Genomic DNA, 22,351 nt, shown 5'->3' on the forward strand with positions numbered 1-22,351 from the left:
CTAGGATGTTTGGGGTTTTTTTAGTTTTCGGGAAGTTTTTTGGGGAAGGTAAGTGACCTAGTCCTATTCTGCAGTCATTGGGGTGTGATACATATTGGAGCCATTGGGCATCTTTTGATCAATTTTGACAGATTTTGTTTTAAGCTCTTAATAAAGTCTATTACTGGTTGTCCTTGTGACTCACACAGGGAAAAAAAAGCCATGAGTTTAACTACTAAATCAATGAGTTTAACTACTAAATCCCCCTCATATCAATGATTACCACCCACTTCCATTTTGCTTACTTTCGTTTTTGGAGCTGCATTGAAGAAAGAAGAGCTGGGGAATAAGGGTGCCTTGCTTCTATGGCACCATCCCTGTCTTTCCTGGAGGGAAGGCAATTTGCAAATAGGCCTTTGACATGTGAAGGGGGAAAATGACAGTTCCCTACTAGCTCTGCCTAAAATAATTGGAAAATGTAAGGAGAGAGTTTTAGAGGAAACTTTCAGAAAATAACAAAGCCGAAGAGCAAATGAGAATTTGTGAGGGGGCCCTAGAAGTAATGAAGAGATCTGGAAAACAAACACGTTTAATGTATTCCTGTGTTCCCTTTTGTATATTTAGATATAGGGCTAGAAGAAACTACTGTAACAAACTAGCCTGACCTCCCTGTGCAACAGAGACTGCAAGTCCCGCCTGAAATAATTCCTGTTTGAATTAGAGCTTTTTTCTCCTAAGGGGAGAAGCAGGAGGAGGACTCCACAACAAAATCCTTGGACTATTTCAGCTTCCCTGTGAGGCACTGGATCCCACAGAGCAGTCTTCACCAGCTCTTGTTATGTATCTATAGTAAGTTTCAATACAAACAGGTGACAATCTAGTCCTCTAAACAGCATTAGAGGGATCAGCCTTTGCCTTTTACCGCTACCCAGAGTGGTGTGCCATTAACAAACTCTAATGTGTTAGTTTATTTTTTTTTAAGCAAGCTGAGCAGTGCTCAGCCCACAGTTTCCACTCTCATTGCAAGCAGACCATTGCTTTAGGACCACTGTGGTCTGAACTACTTTCAAAGCCTTTAACCCAGTTCTAATTTTGCTGTGAGTGTATCTTTAAAAAGAAAAATTGTTATGGTGACAGCTAAAGAAAGCTGAAGTCTCTGGGGCCAGTGTCATGTGTTCACATCAGGAAACTGACCGCTGTTGTTAAAAATTAAATGTTTGACATGGACTAAAGTCACAGAAAAATATGATTCAGTCTTTCAGCAAGCACTGTTTATAAAAGCTTGAAAGAGCTGAAAGCCTAATATGATTTACATCCTGGGGGCCAGTATGCAAGTTTAAACATGTTCTTTTTTCAAGTTCATCTTGTCATCCATAGATAAATATAGATTAGGACAAACCAAATAAATGGGTGGGTACCAAAATCCACAAAACAACTAACCATAATGGAAGTGCTTGTCCTCCTATTCAATAGCAAAACCAGCATATACTTGGTTTAAATAACTGGTTGGGGTAAAATGAGTATTACTGGACAGGAACACTTAGCCAGTATGATCCAAACAAGTCAAAAAATAGCCAGAGTACAACCACATAAAACAAAACACTGACCAGATTTAAGTATAATTGGTCACCCTCCCATGTTTTCGGATTCCTATTATTATAGCTTAGGAGGCTCTGTAATGTACCTTTGGAAAAACTCGAACGGTTTCACTGAGTTTCTAACCTTTGCACTTCAGTAAGATGATCCACTGAGAATGTTACTGTATGAGACTACAAAAAAAATATCAGAGCCCACTTTGTACACAGAGGTGCAGCAGACACTTCCATGACTGTTCATAGCCACCAGTGCCTCCAACCCTGTTTACTTAACGTATCCACATTATGAAGGCAACACGAGAGCAATGCTAACTTTACATGTTCCACCATAACAAGGTACCCTATTTTCAGCCTAAAAGTGGCATTTAAATAAATATTTGTGCTATGTCACTGGGAAATAAAGGTCAGACAGCATCCCACTGTTTCCAAGATGAGAAAATCCAGTGATTGGACCATGAGTCCCCAAGAACACTTGCTCAGGGCAGCGAGGAGGATTATTTAGCCACGTTACAAAATACAGCAGGCTAAATGGGTGCTTTATATATGGGAACAAATTCAGCAGTATTTCCTCTACTTTATTTTTTTTTTAGTTATCCTTTTGTAACCCCTTCAGCCTATGCTGTTCGGAGTGTCTCCAATGACACACCTGAATTCCACCCACAGAATTTATTCTTACCCAAGTACCAAACCCTGGCAGCTCCACTCCTGCCAGGAAGGCCTGGCTCTCCTGCAGCCCTAGGAACATGACAAGAACGTCATATCCAGCCACACAGTACCCACTAGGTTAACTCTCACAAGCATTCTTCATGATTTAACAAACAGGACATGTGGGGCACTGCTGACATTTCCTATCACAATATTTACAAAATGGGTATATGCATATATAGAGAGAAAAGCCTCACAAAACTTTGCAAAGATCAGAACCTTTCAGAACTACGAAGCACAAGACATGGCAGGAAGCATTTGAAGCTATCACAGAACTGTACTAATGTGTTCACAGCCAGTAATTTGTTCATGAGCCCACTGCTGTTTTGAAGGGGGAAAGAAAATCATGTTTGACCCCTTCCATTGTTTTTCCCTGGTCCTTAGCCTCTGCCTCCCTTCTTTTTCTTTTCAAAGATTGTAAGATCCTCTAGGAAGGATTCTCTCTTCTCTAGTGTTTAGAAAGGGCCTAAACAAATCACAGCCACTAAATAAGAATGTATTAAATGGCATCCCAATTTCGAGTCACAAGGGACTGGAAAGTGCAATTCAAACAGCTGCTTTTTTCATTTATGCATCTCCAAAGGTCAACCATGAGCTTGAATGTATAATACATAATCTGCCTCTGCTCATCAAAGGACAGTTCCAATCTTCAGCTATTTTAGGGAGGAGAGAAACCAGTCTGCACCTAAGTAAGATGCCCTGTGGGAAGTAAAACTGGTGTCAGAAGCAATGTGGGTGATGGTCGGTTCTTTATCTAATCTTTATAATAGTTGAATCACTCAATGCTTAGGTTTTAAATTTTCAAGAAACAAGCAATATATAATCTTTGACTTCAGGAAAGCAGACTTCAAAGGAACATAGTTTCCTTAGACAAGTGACTGCAATTTTGTGATGCACAGAATCTCAACATTAAACATAAAAGCCATGATAATTCTAAGTCAATATATAATGCCTCCTTGTTTTGCATTTTCTTTTAAATAATGAGCTTGTAAATCATTAATATTTAGGTGAAGACATTTAAAACATTTGCATGAAATATTTACACTTATAACAAATTTAAAACACATTATCACCTGAGGTGGCAGGAACTGTTTACTAGTAGAGCATAAACATATTGCTACTGAATTTATGAACCCAAAGTTAACACAGTATATTTGATTCTGGTTGTAAAATTCTAGTTCCCATTGAACCAGATGGGAATTTCAAAGTGAAAGAATTCATGTTGCACCTGAAAGAAGAATGTAGTATATTCTCTATAAAAACTGAATTGTACGTAATTCACAGCTATTTTAATGTGGCATGAACAATTTGCAGAAAAATGTAGTCCTGGAAAATGTATAATTAAGAATACAAATGGGCAGATCAGTAGTGTGGCAAAACATATTTTGTGTAATGCAGTACTGATACATAGGGATATTTAAATTAAAACCATGTAACCCTTTAAAAAAAATACCCTGACTGATATAAGTTGTTCATCCAGAATTTATCTGCAAAGAGATTTGAGTGGGTGAAGGCAGGTTGATAATGTGAAAGATTATATATCCTGTTAGCAAACCAACAAATCTCTGAAATCCAGTCCCAGGCAGACCTCCTAATTACCACATTCCAGATATTTTTCTTTCATCAAGTGAAGGCTTGGGTACCACAGACACTGCCACCCTTCCTAAATAACATTTTTATTCTATCCACATTGTCCATCTCAGAAAGGACAAGAGGAGTATCTAATGCAGAGATTCCATTCTCTCTAGTAAGGAAAGCAAGGTACAATAGTTAAGAGTGGTTCAAGAAGATGGTCAAAGACTATTTCCTACTACAATAGCTGTATCTGCTGAGGGATAAAGGAAGACATCTGATTTATTGGCACAGGGTGACAAATTTCTGAGCTGGTAACATCTAACAGTGCCGTTGTTTCTCCATAGTTTGATACCTTGCTTACCTGTTGCAGTTTCAGCTGCTTGACAACTAGTTTGATATCCAAAAAGATTTTTTTATATCTCTTTAGCAGCTTAGTGAACAAACTGTGGCAATTAAAAAGACCAGATTTCATCATTGCTCCAGACATTGTACAATGTGACATTATCTGGAGTTGGGTTTGCCTTGAAGGTCACAGCCTGTTTATACATTTGCAGAACTGTCAGATCTACTGGTCAGACCCAAACCCAAAGTTTAAGAACAGAGATTGACTTCACTGTATTTTTTATCAAGAGACAGGTTTGACTGGTAAAATGATGCATTAGTGTGCTTTCTTGTGATTAATAATTGAGAAAATTATAGCAAGCATTCTGGGACAGCAATGTCACATGAGTTGTGATTGTCAAGGGCTAAACAGATGTAACAAGAGTTTAAAAAAGTTATTAAAGGCTATATACAGTCAGATAACTTAAGAAGCGTCAAAGAAAGATTTAGAGGAAAAAACAAATCAGGGCAATTTACCCATTGAAGAAATCTCAAACATACAGGGTACTGATTCCATTTTCAGCCAAAGCTTCCCTAAGGTCATAGTGCCCATAAAAATACCAACAGATTCCATTTGAGCTCTCTCCATGTTATGTATATTTTCTTTTCTGCAGTAAAGAGCACATTTTGTCTGCTAAGGGAAGACCCTTGTGTTTTGCAAAGTCAAGGGACCTCAGACATACAGGTTGATAGCACATGCTCTTGTTTAGCTAGACTATCCTGTCAGACAGTTGGCCATGAACAAATAACATGTAAGCAGTTTGCTCTGCATGTGAAAGTACTGTCATATCCCAAATCAGAAACCTGCAAGTACAGAAGAACATGGAGAAGTCTAATAGATTTCTTTAAGATACCAGAGGACATTTTGGATGTATGAACTCAGCTCTTGAAAAACACCATATTGGGCCCCTGAAGGAGAAATTACCTCTCCTGAATGCATCAGGCTGAAAAAGGAAACTCGTTATAAATCTGGTCAGTTTGGGGAGGAAATGGTAGGAATCTGACTGAGGATTGTACCTTAAGTGCTGACTTGAGAGTCCAAGCAGAGAGTTTGTTGAGCATTCTACACACAGAAGAATCTGACTTCCGGCACATAAACTGACATGCTAACAAATCCATAATAAAAAACAACATGAAAGCTGCTACATAAATAATTCAATCACATTGCCTGAGTTTAAACAAAGTCCTACTATTCCATAAACATGAGAGTTAGACTCTTAAAAGAAAATTGTTTTCCTAATCTTCTTCGTAAAAACAAACATGGAAACAACATTTACTCTATTTAAAAACTATTTCTTACCAAAGACTTCCAATTAGCCTCATACAGAACTTCTTTTCTAATTCTGATATACTTCAGTGTGAACTTTCACCAGGGACCTAGAATCATTGTGTTTGTTACCTGATACTGTTCAGTGTAAGGTCCTACCACTAAACTCAAGAACAAACCTATGATCAACAACAAAAATTGGAGCCAGGTCTTTGCTTGCTTGTTTGATCTTCAGCCATCATTTCTTCATATTAATATCATCTTGACTTCTAACCACAGGACATTAATTTCTTAACTCAGTCAGCTGCTATTTTCAGCTCCTGTATAAGTTTTAAAGAATATATTTAAAACCTACTTTAAAAAAAAAAAAAACCAACAAAAATTTCAGAGATTGAGAATCTTCCATTAATGCAAACCTGCTTTTTATAAATAACACACATTTAAAAGGCCTTGTTTTTCTTCTCTCCATCATGCATGTGACTAACTCTGCCATCAGCAAAGCTGGTATGTCCAAGACTAACAATGAAGCACTGGAAAGACTGGATAGTACCACTGCAAGGTGAGACTCACAAAGTGGGGTCAGAAATATCTCCTGGCAATGGGGTGTTCTAAGGTTATTGGCAGGAAATAGGTATTCACAACTGCTAAATTATTTTTAAATTTAATGTGCTAGACAGAGTGGGCTATTGCCCAAATTCTTCTCTCAGCAACACAAATGTAATTCTGAAGCGACTCCATTGACCTGAGCACTGAAGTAGAAATGTGAATCTATTTCTATCTTAAATATATTGCAGCCTGTCACATTAGTTCTGTGATCCTACAAGTAAACAGTTTCAAGACATATCAATACACAGATGTGAGATTGTAAAACAACCTCAGAATGGGTGAAGGAAGAGGTGTTGGTGCCTGCATAGCCATCACTTTCCAGGCATATCTCTTTAGGGGCTTTCAGTCTGATGCCCACTTGGGCCCAAACATTGTCCTTACCTTAGCTATAGGGCAAGAAACCCCAAGAGACATTTCTAGTCATGGAAGGCTAAAGCATGTGAATTCTTCCACTCATCCCTTTTGATGTCCCTTAAGTCTTCCTCAGGTTATACCTCCGATGACTGCTCTCCTTCTCATTCATACTCAACTGGGTAAGCTGCTCCTAAAAACAAGCCCTATTCCTTTCCCATCAGGATGAGGTTTCTCACCAAAAATCTGTGTTCTGAGTTACTTAAACCAGCAAAGGTCCTCTGGATTGAAATGTTGTAAGAAACGAATGCACCAGGTTTAAGGTCAAGTGACCACAGGGAGGCAGGAACTGCTGCATCCCAAATGGAATGTCTGTCCTGGCTGGGCACTGGGGTCTTTGTGGCAAGGGAGGGAAGCAGGTCTTTGCAGGGACATCGCTAAGACTCATTTTCAGAAAATTTAATCAACTTCACAGCTGGTTCGCTCTCAGAAGGATTGCTTCTATCCAAATGGTTTGCTTGGTTCTAGCCTTTGTAAAAGCAACTCTGACCAGTGATCCCCACAAAATATATTTAAATAATTTGGATGGACAGTCTAAAATATGGAGAAAAATCCTGACTGGATCTGTGGAGAAGATGAACTGAATTTATGCTTTATGTGATGTTAGGTGGCAGTGTGCCACTATGCTAAAGATCTGATATGCTTTCCAGTGCTCTAGGAAAATTTGGGATAGTAACCCTGGAGCTTCAGTCAGATTGCAAATTTCAGTTCTACTGACCTACATTACTGCTGCAGTCTTAATGCCTGCAGTAGCCTTTGTTTCTTGTCTCAAGCTTCCATTTTTCTGAGCAGACGACCTGAGAGGTTTCATTACAGGACAGTGATTTGAAAGTACATCATTAAGTATATAAAGCACTTCACAATGCTTTTAATTAAATGACAATATATGTCAGATGCTATCAGTCAATAAAAATACTTAGAAGATACAAAAGAAGAAAAAGTTAGAAAATTTTCTTAAATTGTTAATATGATTTGTTCGATTTAATAGCACAATTTGAAAAAAAAAAAAAAACCAAAAAAATCAAACCAACCAAACCCATCTATTTTGGTCCTTATCTATTAAGTAAGCCACTGCAAAATACCAAAACACACTAATAATAAAGCATACAATCAATCAATAGTGAGATCTAGTCTTTTTACAAATGACGAAGGCTTCACTTCTTCACATTAAATTTAAAACACCCATATGAAGTGACTTAAATTTTGCCCAGTAGTTGCCTCATAACAGTGCTTCAATATTTTAATTATCTCTGGCTCTGTGCATATATGTGACGATAGGATCAAGCCTTATAAGATGAGTTCTCCTTTATTTCCACTTTCCAAAAGTCACTAAACTCTGAATGAACTAAGACACTAAGACACTGTGGGATCAATTCTGCTGTGCTCTAATTTTAACATCTGAAAATAGCAATAATCAATACTGCTGAACAATCCCTGATTTTAAATTAAAAATCAAATAAAATCCACATGAATCTTCTATCACCAAATAGTCCCTTAGATGAGAGAAAGACATACAAATGGATTTTTTAAGCTTGGCAGATTATAAGTAGATGTAGGTACAGAAAAAAACTTTTTGATGCTATTTTCAATACAAACTTTCCAATAATTACCAACCATAAGCAGTATACAGCAACATAGTTTTATTACTATGTCTTCAGTACATCTGATAATCTGGCCCTCAGGTTTCTCTATTTCATACTTGCATGAACGGTAATGAACCTTCTACTTATGGTAACAAATAAAATCAAATTATTAGATTTGCATATTTGTTTTACTAATAGAATATTTGTAAGCAGTTGCAAATTCCTTTCATTAGACAGATAAAGAGATGTATTTAAAAAATATTTAAAGCTTTACAGAATTAGGTACTTAATTTTAAAAAGTGAATTTCACTGGAAACACTAATTTTTTTCCCCCACAGATTTCTGACCAAAATGATTTTATTTTTTTTTAACATCCTGGGTTCTTATGGAGAAACAAACACCACCTCCTTATGTTTTTGAGCAACTTTGAACTTGTATGAAAAATAGATATAAATTAAGGAAAACACTGTTTACATGAAAAAAACCATCACAGATAAAAGCAACTCATTTCTCTAATAAGTATTAGGTTCCCAAAAGGGATTTTCAATTGGAATGTTTCAAAATGGAGAGATGGTTTCTTAAACTGTGACTAATCAATACAGCAAAGCAGCCTCTAAGTCTCCTAGTACCAGCTAAAAATTGCTACAGCCACATGACATGAAGTGTTGGTCTGGCATAACCTCACTCTGCCACTTCTGATTTAATCCAAATTTTTTGATGGGATAATTTGGTACTAGTGAAGCACATACTGGATCAGGTATCATCTGTCTGTACTACTCAGAGTTTATGCCAGACACAGCACAGTGTGTCCTTCTTTAGTCACTGTAAATGCACAAAGCCAGGACGAGGCCTGTGTAACATGCTTTGACTAATTCAACAGAAATGTGATCCTGCCAAACCCAGCTCAGATTAGACCTGCTGGGTGATGCAACAGCACCCATGTCTAGTGTCAATGATTGTGAAAATGGCACAGTCACAAAGCCACCAGAAACTATTTCTCTGCCCTCGCTCACACAACACTTCTTGAAGCAATGTGCACATATTTGAAATTATGGCTTTGGTTCTAAAAAAACATTTTTGGGGACAACTAAGATTGTCTTTCTGTAAAAAAGTGCATAGCAGAACCTGACTACGAGCATGTTCTGGATTAACCAAATGGAAAGAATTTTTTTTAAGTGCAAAAAAAGGAATATATCCAAATCAAGGGAATCATTTGTCAAGTCTAGTTGTTTAGGGTGGGTTTTTTCGTAATAACAATTTTGTAGTAACAAATCAACAAGTAATAGTCACGATTATCTAACGACCAACACCTCAGGCCTTGTTCAAAGACACAACAAGGTGACACAGTGCCAACCCCACCGAGGGTGGTGACTCTGGGTGTCTGCACTCCCCACAACTCGCCGCCTGCAGAGCCAGCTGCATTGGTCCACCAGCAAACCTCAGCCCTGGCTTTGATACACCGTGTTTTAAATGTTGTGTAGCCAGCAAGCAAAAATTTGGATATGTGATAAAAGATATCTTTGACCCCTCTGAAGCACTTCTCATTGATGCTGTGCTTACTTTTAAGCTGATGCCTTTGCCAGCCTCTGTGACACACCCTCCTGCAGCAGCCTGTGGCACAGGCAGAGAGGAGTGGGGTTTACCACGTGCATTGCTCTGTGGTGAGAAGGGGCAAACTCTGACCAAAAACTATGTCTTCATTGTTGTGTCTTTTACCCACGAGATGCCCGCTATGTGGGAATGCTGAGGCTGGGAAACTGCAGTATGCAGAAAATTACACGTTAGCTATCTCCATTATAGCAGGCTGTCATCGTTCGGCACAGACCAGCCATTAATCATCCAGCAATCATTCATCCATCCTTTCGGTGAAGCATTAAACTGTGGCCCTTTCTGTCTGTCCCTGGTGATCATCCAGGTGGAAATTAGAAATCCCAGAGTGCTTTTCAAAAAGAACAGGGGCTAACCTGGCTGACCCTCAATAATAAAAGAGAAAACCTGTTTCCATTGTCCACAGCTGTGTGTAAGCTATCGCCAAGTACATAATAGGCACCACATTTACCTACACAGTCACTGCTTCTCCAGCATTTAACTCATTCATCTGTAGAGTGGTTTGGGACACCTTGAGTATGAAATATGCTTTGTGAAATCAAATTCCATTATCCCTTACAGCACACTGACAAGCATTTTCAACCAAAAATTTCGCACTGCCCCTGTGATTCAATCTTAAAAGAGTCTCCTCCCCGTGTAGCAATTTACAGTAGTGTTTCACCTTCATGCAGGGAAGTAAGTGCTCAATACACCATAAAACATATGCTAATAATGGTGGGCAAAAGTCACTTAACATGGACAAATGTTTGTTGTTGGTTTTCCTCTCTTTTTTTCAAAAATTGATTTTCTTTGTGGTTAAAATTACGATGCTTGTGTTCTCCAGATTGGATGAAGTCTTGTTCTTTCTTTTAGAGCTTCTGCATGAAAGACCTTTAGGGACTTAGATAATCACCTTCTTAACTAGATTTGATCTGATTTTGAGGTCATTTTCATGCATTAGCTTAAAAGAATTACAACACAATTTAATAATAAATTCTGTTAATATAACTTAGCCTTGAAAAATTGCACTTACATTGAGCAAGTAATATTTTTAATGTTTTATTCACTAAAGCCCAATTCTAAAGACATTTTGATCCATAATCACAATGTCCTTAAGCACATCCAATTTTTCAGTACAGTGATGAAATTTAAAACCAGAAAAAACAACAGCAATATAAGGCAGTTAAGTGTCTAAGTCTCATTAGATGAGAGTAGAAATCAAGTGCCTGATGCCCTTAATATTTTTACAGTTTCTAGTCAAGGGCATATAAAGTATATATTAAGTGTTAGCCGAGTCCAGAGAAAGGGGCTGTGACCTCTAGAGGTCCAATCTCATCCTACTATCTTCTCCACTTCTGCTTGCTTTCCTGCCTGCTCGTTTGGGGGAATTTGCAGTACACCAATTCATTCACAGGATTACAGCAGATTTTGGGCCGTTCTCACTCCTGTGTTATCCAAGCGACAAATAAGCAAACAGAGAAGCTATCTACTGGATTTTTACTTAGCCTGCAAAATTAATTTTAACAAAGTTACATTATATAGAAAAAAAGAAGCACAAGCACAGCCACGTGGAGTAATAATAAATATTGGCAGAGGGGACATGCCATTATGCATGCTTTGGACCATAACTCTGAAAAATTTCATAACTCCACTTAGATTAAGGGAGAGAAAAATGTGTTATTATTCTTTCACAGTTTTGTTTCATGTGAAGAGATTACATGGACTGAATTAATTTCTAATTGTTCCCTGACGTGCACTGGAAGGCAAGATGCTCATAGCATAAGGTTCCACAGCCGTGTGAATTTGTGTACATGCATGTGCTTAACTTCATGGACCACTGACATGATATCAGAAATCAAATATCATTAAGCTCTATCTAAACTGTGTGCAAAGTTGGTAAAGCTAAACACATGTATTTATTGGGGAGGTAAGTGTAGCAAAACAACAACTGGAGAATAAGAACAATATGAATGCGGAGTGCAGACATTTAATTAAATTGTTAATATAGCTTCCATGAGCACTAAACTTCCAAGGATGTTCTACAATAAGGCACTATTTACAACATGTGTTGTGCAATTGCACATTCCTTTTTGTCACACCCTCAGCTAAAAAAAAATTCGGACAAATGGTCCCCAAATGCAAATAGAAGACAACATTTAAAATAGCACATAGGAAACTGGAATGAACAACAAAATGCATGAAGCCATAGAGAAGGCCAATTCAACGCACAGACAGATGTGCATGAAACCTCGCTGAACCAACATTCTCTTGGTGTCCAAACTGCAAGTATCCTGCCTGCAAGGAGCAAAAGAAAAAGGCCTGCAACTCACCCACTTGATACATCGCTGGTTACTTGACCAATGATTTATATCAGGTGCCTAACGTATCCAGTCTCAATTTTTCTGCAATTAAGGAGGGCAGGGCAGGCCAGTGACAAACGGTTTTCCTACAGCACTTTTGGCTTTAGCTATTATCCTTTAGATATCTTTAAACTAATTCATCCCTCTCTAGAATCCCAGGTTTGGGTTGATAAATCAAGCAAGACCTGTGTGTGCTGGGAGCTGATTACAGGGTCATTCCTCAGCAGAAGTGTTTGACCATAGTTTCCCAACTTCATATTTTATCTAGCAGCTGGTGATGTATCATCACTAATCCAAATGCAAAGTATGAGGAAATAAAAGGAGGCGGCACTGTTTATAATAAATCACTGACAGGGAAAGCTTGACCTTTTCATTTCCTACAAGGTATTTCATTGTTAGACCACAGACAAACAGAATTTTTCATCTGGTGCTTAATATGCATCAGAAGAGAACAAAGATTTATAAGAGAAGAAGAGGAGGGTACTACCTCCGCTAGAGGACTCTTATCTTTCCATAGATCAAAAAGATAATGTTGATAATTTTTTTTCTTAAGAATCTTTTATTCTTCTTATCAGACCATAATTTAATAATAAAATGCACTCCCTCACCTTTCATCCTGAAGGGACATTTAGAGACTGTTAACTTCAAAAATCCTTCTTTAAAATGCGTTCTTTTAAAGAAAAATGTTTACCTCTAAAAGCAAATATAATTGACTGACACTGTAATGATGTTTAAACACAAAATGATAACATCACTATTATTAATGCTCAAGTTTGAAATGCATCCCTCATATGTTACTATTGGTATAGCAGCTCTGGCTGCAGCTGGAAATGCTGTTCGGACCGGATACAGCACAAACACCTAATAAAAGGTTTCCTCTGCAAGGAGCTTCTGTTTCACCTTTCACACAAAAAGGATAGGACACCAAGGTACAAAACAGGCTTGATTTATACAATGCCTTTCTTGGGGGGGGTAAATCTGTTCAATTGAGGTATCTCCTTGGTCCATTTCCTCCAACCCTCCACCAGGTTATGTTGTACCCAACTGCAAGATTCAGCTCCTTGCCAAATACAGCAGCCACAGCATTTTGTTAAAAACACGAACAAAAGCACCTTAAATACTTCCACAAACACAGATGTGCAACTATAACCACGCAGAACAAGCTCAGGGTCACAGCAGCAAGTCCACTGTACCATTTCTTTTCCCACAGAAAATCACACAGTTTTGTGTACATATCAGAAGTTGGCTTCAGTTCCCTTGAAAGTTGGTGAATTCCTGATATTCTTTCAGGAAAAGCTCAGTTAGGAGCTTGGAAAACCTGAAGCCAACCATATTTCCTGTGTTACCAGGCAGAACACATGCATTCACCTTCAATATGCCTACTACTGGAGTATCTAAACACGTGCTCAGTTTCTGTCAGTAGTTCGGGGATTCTTTGGGTTTTTTTTTTTCCATTCTCCCCTCTCCCCAAGAATCATACTAGAAAAGTTTTATTTGGGCCTCTAACAGACCTTTCCTTCTTGGATTTTCAGTTCAAGTTCACCTCAGGTAATACTGCAAAAAGCATTAAGAGAAGTTTTACTAGAGCCCACTTACAGTTTTTATCCCAGTCTGGACACTAAGACTGCTGACAGCTGGTGTCCATCAGTGGTACCAGCAACCTCACAAGTGACAAGAGGAGAGCAGAGCAGTGGCCTTACTCCTACTAGCAAGTTGGAGGTTATTGTAATCCTGAGGAAGCATCAGCTCAGCTTTCTCAACAATAAAAATGATATTGCAGCAATTCCTATGGGTGTTTCTGTTGTATTGGTAGTCTCCAACCTCACCCTTATGGGAAGCTGTCATATCACTACCACTAAGCTGCAAGTGGCTTTTTTAATTTGCCAGCATCTTAATGTATTTTACTATCATTAGCTGCTACTTCTCCTCTCACACAAAACAGGTTTAGAAAATCTATTTTACTAAGAGCTAGTATATCTAATTTGTACGAATTTACTAAAGCTTGTCAGTCACACTAAAGCATTTAATCATCTGTGACATTAAAATAAAACACTTTAAAACCTTTGGCACAGAGCATTCCTGTTAAGAAAGTACTGTAATAGCATTCACTCTGCTGGCATCACTGAAAAGAGCAGTAGAAATTAACTTGAACAAAATACATCATTCTCATTCCACACTGGTCAAAGTTGGAAAATCTTCAATGTTCCTTCAAAGAACAGCTTATTCCCATTGTAATGATTTGAGATGTTTCAGCCTCCTATGTACAGCAGCCATGTAGGCAGGGGGAAAGCTATTATAAAGTCAATACTAGGGGGTTTTAGTGTAATTAGAACCCCTCATTGCCCAGAGGGAAGAAAAAAAAAGTAGGAAACTTTCTCTCTGCTTTTATATTACTACTGAAAAAAAAAAAATGAACACTTAAATTAGAAGAGTTATCTTATGGGGAATATCTTTTTGCTCTTCTATGCTGAATCTTCACTGGAGTTAGGATAGTTAGAAACTGTCATTTAATTTCACTGCTCTCCTCCTGCCTTCCTTTTAAAAAGAGAAAAATAAATTGCAATTGTCACATTCACTTCTCTCCAAGATCCAGTCTCAAGGAACATCACCAAATATAATGAGACTTGGTGTTACTTGGTGCTAGGAGTGCATCTCACTGGAGAGCAGCAAACAAGCAGCTCTCAGCCTCCCAGAGGGGAGAGCCCCGGCATGGCCACAGATCCACGAGGGTGACAAGCTGATGCCAGAGCACCAGCCTGGAGGCTCCCTGCAAGATTAACGCCTCTGCTCAGTGAGGTCCCACTCTGGATTACAAGACTGATAGTGGTATAGTGTAGTGGTATGTCTTTTTAAAATTAAAAAACCCCAACAAACACACAAGTTGAACAGGAAGAGTAAAGTGCTGTAATTTCGTATGCATAGAAGTGCACCCTGCTAAACATACTCTGAGGCTTGCACAGTTGCCTGTGGAATACTATGAATCCTATGCAAATACATCGAAGACAATATTGCTATACCTGGTTTACCACTCTAATTTTCTTTCTTCATGGGTACAGTTTCCATTGCTGTTGATGGGAATTCTGTTCATGTATTAGCAAGGGAATAAATTCCTTAATTTTCAAAGCTCAGTCCTACCTTTTGTAAACTAGAATCTCCCCTCCTGCTAATTCAATTTGCCTCTCTGAGACTGTCCCCAGTAGAAGGTGAATCAATCACTTCATGAAAGGCACCTCTGCATGACTGCTACAAGAAAGTCTCCCTATTCCTTAAGCATTAAACATGTGCAGGGTAAAAGAAAACACATTTAAGAAACATAGTAAGGAGAAAGGAAGTGCCTGTAAATCTGCCAAATTCTAAATTAGCTTAATTTGGGTATTACTATCCACAGGCCAAGAATGTAAATGTGCATTTTTCATTGAAAAAAAATAAGCAATTTTTCGCATGTCCACTGAAATCCTGTATTGTGCAACAATAACAGCGACAGTGGGTCCTGTGCTGAACTTTACACTCTCTTGAGAAGAATATACACAGTCCTTTTGAGGGACCTGGGTTTTTCCCTCTGTTTTCCAAAGGACTTTTGACAAATGAACTCATAGGTAGCTGGAAAAGAGTCAGTTTGAAACAGAAGCGTCTTTTACAGGGAGAATTACCCTGTCCTTAGACCTCTCCATTTTACATAGTAAAACATCTACTTTCTCCCCGGTGAGATTTTGAATTTAATTCTGTAAAAGGCAACTACCATCTTTCTTCTGGGAAGGGTGCTTGTCAGTGTGACAAAACAAAGAGGCAAAGGCCAGACACAGTAGCAAGTGAGCATCTGAGTTTCCTCCCAGCCCATGAGCCAGGGACACCAAACACAATCAGCAGGTGTGCAGCATCATCCAGGTGACCCTTCATGCCTGTTAAGTCACACCTGGCTGTGACGGAACAGTACGGATGCTACTGGTATGCATTGCTTCAAAATGCAAAAAGGATGAATTCTTAGAAGAAAAAAAGGTGCATCCAGGGCTATGAAATTGAAAACTGCTTAAGAAATTAATGAAACAAACTCATCTATGACAGTGAGCATCCTGAGGAAGCACTGCTGTAGAATTGGTCTGTTCTTATCCTCCCCCCCATGGTATTCATGACAGACCACGCTCAGAGACAGATACTGGGGAGACAAATCTCTTGTCTGACCAGGTATGGCAATTCTTACACAGGGCTGCACAACCTGATTGCTTCATTTGGACATTAGACACACGAGGATCTTGTACTAGCTTCATCCATTTAGCCCATTCTCATTTCCAGCCTGGTGAAGATGAAAATCCACTGTCCATTTCAGGCATAAAACTGGAAGAGGCTGAACAGCTCTGCAGAGCAACCAGCCCTGCATCTCCCTGTCAGCTGCCCTGGGAAAACCTTCTCATTTTCCTCCCCTCCAGCCCTGAAGCAAAATCAACTAATATCATGGCTGCCTACACAGTACTCCCAAACCCTTGCTGGCAATTCTTTATAGTGCTTCTGGTGAAAAGATTTATGATTTGTTTTTCTTATTTTTCTTCCCCCCATAGACCCTGGTTTAATATCACCTATTTTTTCATGCCTCTTTCTCCCCAATAAAAGGTTTCCCTTTTTCCTGACAGGAGCAACCAAAAGTGGTCCAATACCCAGCAGTTTCTCCCCAACCTGTTGAGATTCCCTTCCTGCTACCACAGCACCCACGATGACTGTGGCACTCCCCTCTCCCCAGGATTCTGCAAGGGGAATTCCTCAACTCTGAAATGCTTTCCTGAAATTATGAATAATGAATACTTGGAGTTTTTTGTGCTACCTCATCTGTAGTGGTTCAAGGCCAAGCAAAGCAAAGCATGAGGACAAATGTGAAATATTATATTGGACTAATATAGTTGGAAAAATAGACAAGCCTTTCAGTACATAAATCTCTCTTTAGGCGACCTTGTGCATCCAAAGTTTGTGCTTCTTTCAGACAGTTGTTCTACTAGGCTTCTCCTTTGGGAGTTTCTTTGTTTTAATTCAACAAACAATTCAGCAAGCTTGTCAAGAATTAATTAGGTGGCTCAGGCAAAAAAAAGCCCCACAACGATCTCTTACCTCTGTTTACAGCAGGCCTGTTCCAGGCTGGCTGCACCCATATTTCTGCTGCAATTCATAAAACCTGTATTAATCTGCAGATTGGCTTCCCTCACAAAGCCCTAACAGCTCCCTGTGTCCCCTGTTTCTCTGTTTGGCAAAACAAAATTCAGGGAAGAAAGAAAATGATATGGTAATTAAATTCTCTCTCTGTTTTAAAGGGACAAGCAGTCTTTCTGTACTAATCTGCTCCTTGCAAATTCAAGACAAATACAAGGGAATTAATATTGTACAGTTCTTGCTAATGTACTAATTATAAATTGCTGGCTACCAAATTAAAAGTAGGAACAATAATACACAAGATGTTATTAAAAACCACTTACAGTAGCAGAAGTTAACAATTTTTATCCAGAGGATTCTGCTATAGCAGATGGGATTACACTACAAAAATAAAATCTCCAATATAATTCTCCAATTCGTTCTTCATCAATCCTTTCAAGATTAAGAAGGTTTTAAGTCACAGTAATTTGGAAAGGGAGGGATCCAAACCTGTGGATAGTCTCAGTACAGAGTAAACCCCAGAATTTTCCATAGGCAAACAGCGAAACTTAATTAACAGGTCAAGTGAGTGATTTGAGGGATTTTGTAACACCTGTTTCCATGTTCTCAAAGGGACTATTTTTAGCAATATTTGAGAGAGGACCCATTTTGACTATGGGCCAAATGCAGCAGATTAAGTAAACTGGTTTTCTGATTTCACTCTAAACACAGTTTCCCCTTCTCCATATGTTCAGATTTCTGTGGATTCTTTTTTTTGTTCCTCTGCAAATATATCATAACTATGCAGAAAGGATGGAGGATTTCTATTTTTTCAACTTTGATAAAATGGAATATTGTCCTTCAAGGTGTATTATTGCTCAGAATAAAAAGGGACTGAAGCTGATAGAGGATGATACTGAAGTGTCATATCAAAAACGTTTTTAACGTGACATACACAGCATGGAATTATTTTCAAGGGTAGATTATTGGTTTCATAGTGTGTAAAATTGTTTGGGGTAGATTCATCTTATCCTATCTCTAGGATTCAGCTCTAGGACCTTCAGATCCTTCAATCCCTCAAGGCTCCAAAGATTTAAAGTTTCTTGGGCTGGGAGTTTTGAGGGACTGGCTCTGCTGAACACAGAACTGACAACACAGCAGACTAAGCCAAGATGTCTCGAATCTGCTGACCTAGATCTACCTCTCTGACGCTGCGAAGACTAGAAAAATCCTTTAAAAAGTCTTCATCAGTTCTAGCATATAGAAAAAAATTTCCACGTTATCATTAAAAAGGTGCTGAGTCCAGTTCTCAGCCTCTTGTGGTCAAAGATCTTATATGAACACTGAATTGAAGAAAATATAGAGCAGGAGAAACAGGCATGTAATGCAAGAGCCACGTGAGATCAGCAAAGCTACACCTTTGTAGGAATACATTTATTAAAAAAAAAAGTGTGCACTTGAATTTTACCTAATTAGCCCCTAATAGTAGGTAAAAGGATTCTCAGTCGTTATCCAATTTTTTGCTTATCTTAGTAAGAGTATTTCTGCTGTGTTGTACACATCCTAAAGGTAAGATCAGACTCCAACAAAAGTGCTCCAGAAGGTATTAAGACTGTCCCAAGTGCTGTGACACTGATACATTTCCTGGAAAACGTGTTGGATTACCTGTACTCTGCACACTCTTATGTTGTAAATAGAACTTTCCACCTGGACTACATCTCCCAGGCTGCAATAGGGCCTCATCATTCACAGGGAAAAAACAAGAAAGCATCATGCAAAACATCTGACCAGGAGATCTAATCACTAAAGGAAAGCATGAAACCGTGAAATGTCCATTGCTGTAGGATATTACCGCAGCTTTTCTAACCAAAGGCTTCTGGGTCCAGCTGCTCATCCAAAAAAAAGAAAAAAAAAAATCTACTTTTTTATCTATTTATTGCTGGTTTGGAAAATTTCTTGCCTGATCAGTACTTACATAGATCTTTATAAGTGTAAATGATGCTACTGAAATCAGGAAAGCATGCACGTTTCTCTCTCTATTAATGTGACTGGGAAATCAAGTTCTCAACCAGCCAGCACATAAAATAAAGACACATGGAATTAAATTCATTGTGTTCAATCAGTAAAAAGTGAACTGAAATTAATTATGCAGACTTTAAAAAACACATTTAGGGATATGATTTGTTCAGAGAGGTACATTTTGCACACTACCTGAATCTAGCTGAGAACACATAAAACATTCATTTCATTTTCTGGTATGTGCTAGCTTAGTACAATACACTCAGCCATAATGATGTACCTAACAATTTTATGGTCTTGTATGATTCATGCTGCAAAGGATACCATGCCACACTGAAACCTTTTTATTATCAATCACTTGGAAACACAACCTTGAAGACTGGCATTAATTAAGAGCATAAGGATTTACAAATGCTTCTCCTTCATTCTCTGAGTATAAATATTCATGGTAGTACCTATGGATCATTTCTTGAAGTAAAAATTGATCTTGGAAAATAAGAAGTTGTAAAGGAAATAGAAGCATAATTATGAAGGCTGTCTTCAAATCTTACACCTGGAACACTTTATAACAATAATTATATCCTTTTCATAACAACAAAGATATTGGAATAATTACAGAAATATAACAAAGGTGACCATGAATTCAGATTCCTCGTTAAAATCAGTTTTAAGAATAAAAAAGATGAAATTCCTATTTGCTTTCTTTTTTTCCTTTACCAATTGTTTTTTCTCTGGCTTCTTTTTGGTTTCTTTCTCAGTCCAGCAGGCCTGTCAGATATCCACCTCTCATATGCACATTTACATCCCCATTTCCCAGTTTTCATGCCAATATTGCTGCCACTTCTATCTGTACACCTTCCTGAACAAATCTTACAGCTTTTTTTCTACATATATTCCAAGCTAGGCATTAGCCATACCTAAAGTATTTGGTTTTCATTTATATTTATGTTCCTAACTCTGTTCCTGTAACTAATTAAGAGAAATGCGTGCATCTTTAACACACATTAAAATGAACATACCTAACTGAATGTGTTACCTCTTTGAAAACCTATTGCTTGTTTAAATTTTTATTATTCCAAACTACAATAAGTAATATATACATGAAGAAAATTGCATATGTAGTAATAATAAATGCAGAAGGATTGGTCCCACCTCACCTCAGGTACGGAAAAATAATTCATTTATTGAAAACAGATTAAGTACAGCAAAGAAAAAGATTGGCAGCAACTAGTGATGCCTGTGGTGAGGAACTCATTCCTCTAAAGAGGCTATAACTTGTTAGACTGAGGTAAGACAAACACTTTGCTAACTACAGATTTGAAGAAAGTCCAGAAATCTAAAGTTCTTCCTAGCTTTAAACACAAAAAGAAAACTACATTTCAACTACGATACTTTCTATGTCATCAGGAAACAAATATTTTTCATTTAACAATTCCATAAGTAAATAAAACTGCTCCTGGTGATAAACACTGAGGCAAAATGACTGAAAACATTGTCTTCATGACTGTCCTGAAGGTAAGTGAACAATTTGAACTTGTCCGCACTTGATTTCTCAAAGTTTAAAATCTGCCAGCTAATAACTGGCAAAGAACACTGATAAAAATCAAACCAAATTGACTTCTTAGTTACTTTGATTTTTTTCTCCTCTTTTAATGTTGTTGACAAGACTAGGAGATGATGCAAAAACATCTTTCTGTCCCTTCAACCCCCTCGTTGATTCTATTTTGTCATTATTGTTTTGTTCTAACACACATGCCTCAGCTTCTGGAGTTCATCAGCCTAAAACACCATTTAGTATCTTCTGTTTTCAGATGAGCTCTTATTAACCTAACCCTTCCAGTGAATAATGCCTATGCATGTACAGTGTGTGATTAAATACAACTATATTCAGTGCTTTCATGTATGAATTCTGCTTGGGAGAAAAATTGCTGTGCTGCTGGACAGCATATTTAAATTTTCTTCCCTATCACAATTATTTATTATTTCTATTAGCTAATGTTGTTTTACTCCTAATTATGGGTAATTAGATGATGAGTTGTCAGCACAATCCATTCACTTAGAAGCTTCTACATTTAATTAACTCAAGATGGTTTTGAACATTTAAATGTCAAAACAACATTTAGAAAACAGAACATTAACATGTTGTTCATTGAACTGTACATTATAGAATGTGACTTAAAGAACCAAAGGTTTCAGTGTGATGACAGGTCTCAAATTCTGCTTGTAGGGAGTCCAAATTTGCTGTACATTTTGACAGCTTTAATACAATGGCTTTGGGCTTAGCAGGTCACCTGTTACAGACCTTCAGTGCTGATCTGAGAATATAAGGGACTTGGTGGATAACAGAAACACACCCTTTCCAAAACCAGCATCTAGGAAACCTGCAACTTCACTTTCCATCCATTTTAATAGGTTCAACACAGGGATTGCTCCTCTCAACAAAAAACGGAAAAGGAAGGTAGAACCAAACCCATCAGCCTTTGAAGAACAGCTCTAGACAGAGAAGGTTTAAGGTGGCAAGGCCTGCACAGCCATGTTTATTCTGGACTGTGTGATAAGAGACAATAAATGTGTCCATTTCTGTCAGTTTTTACACAGTTCTGCAAGAGGATGGTCAGAGCTAGTCAGGAGAAGGCTCGTGGGAAGTGTCAGAGAAAGAAAGACTCTGCCCCACCTACAGTTTTGTATTTAATGTTACTACTGCTGAAAAAGCACCCCTGAAAGCCTGAAAAACTGTTGTAACAGCTGAAACTGTTGGATATTTACAATGAAATTCTTTGTTCTGTTTTAACTTACCTTTTGAAAATAATCATTACCTGACCATCTTAACCTAACGTTTCTTCTTTAACATAAGAAATCACAACACAAACTTACAAAGCCTAGCAGCTAATGAACATGTTAGTGCAGTTTTCTGTTCCTGGAAACAGTCTCAGTCTCTCTCCTCAAGGGTCCATAACCTTTCAGTGTAGGACACCAGGCACTGACATTGTGTTATTCCTGAAGAATAGATACAAACAGGGATTTGGCCTTATGAGCTCTCCTGGAGAGGAACAGAGCAAGGGTGGGAGAAGAGCTCAGGTCCCATCATGAGTTTGAAAACATAACCGGGAACAAATTCCTTTCCTAAGATACCCCAGTCTTGCAAAGTACTGAGCCCAGGCTGGGAAATTC

Source organism: Lepidothrix coronata, unplaced genomic scaffold, assembly GCF_001604755.1.
Source record: "Lepidothrix coronata isolate B3197 unplaced genomic scaffold, Lepidothrix_coronata-1.0 Scaffold217, whole genome shotgun sequence".
NCBI lineage: Eukaryota > Metazoa > Chordata > Aves > Passeriformes > Pipridae > Lepidothrix > Lepidothrix coronata.